This window comes from Benincasa hispida, unplaced genomic scaffold (genome assembly GCF_027475165.1).
Source record: "Benincasa hispida cultivar pf3 unplaced genomic scaffold, pf3_genome.v1.1 HicScf229, whole genome shotgun sequence".
Taxonomy (NCBI): domain Eukaryota; kingdom Viridiplantae; phylum Streptophyta; class Magnoliopsida; order Cucurbitales; family Cucurbitaceae; genus Benincasa; species Benincasa hispida.
The window spans coordinates 4130-4606 of record NW_028326304.1 but is presented as its reverse complement, the minus strand read 5'-3'; the positions used below and the strand labels follow the sequence as shown (position 1 = coordinate 4606).

At 40.3% G+C, this 477-nt stretch overlaps 1 non-coding gene across 1 annotated transcript; it reads left to right on the top strand.

Moving 5' to 3' along the window:
• LOC150030409 (small nucleolar RNA R71) lies at window positions 1–107 on the top strand. Its single transcript, XR_016526943.1, has one exon. It is a non-coding gene; the product is annotated as a small nucleolar RNA R71 (small nucleolar RNA).
• Window positions 108–477: the final 370 nt, after the last annotated feature.

Below are 477 nucleotides of genomic sequence, written 5' to 3'. Positions count from 1 at the left end.
AATCCATTGTGTGGCCAGTCGTGCACTAATCTCTTGAATCTCGCCCATGTGTCACTGAGTGATTCATCTTCTTCTTATTCAAAATTGGTGATCAATTTCCTTCTTCTAGCATTCTCTATAGGGGGAAATATTTCTTCATCTTCTCCACAACTTATTCCCATGAAATTATCTCTCCTAGTTCAAGAGAGTATGCCCATTTTCTTACTTGATCGCATAGTGAAAATGAAAATAGTGTGAGTCAAACCTCTTCTGTAGAGATATTAGGGAACACAAAAGTGTTACAAATTTCAATGAAGCTTCATAGATGGGCGTGCGGGTCTTCACCATGCCGACCTCTGAACTGTCTTGTTGTTTGTATCATTTGTAACATATTGGCTTCATCTCAAACCATGATCCATCCAATGCTGGTCTCATGATTCCTGGGGAGAAATCATACAAGTTTGGTGACGCATAGTCCTGGATGGGTCTATTGCGATC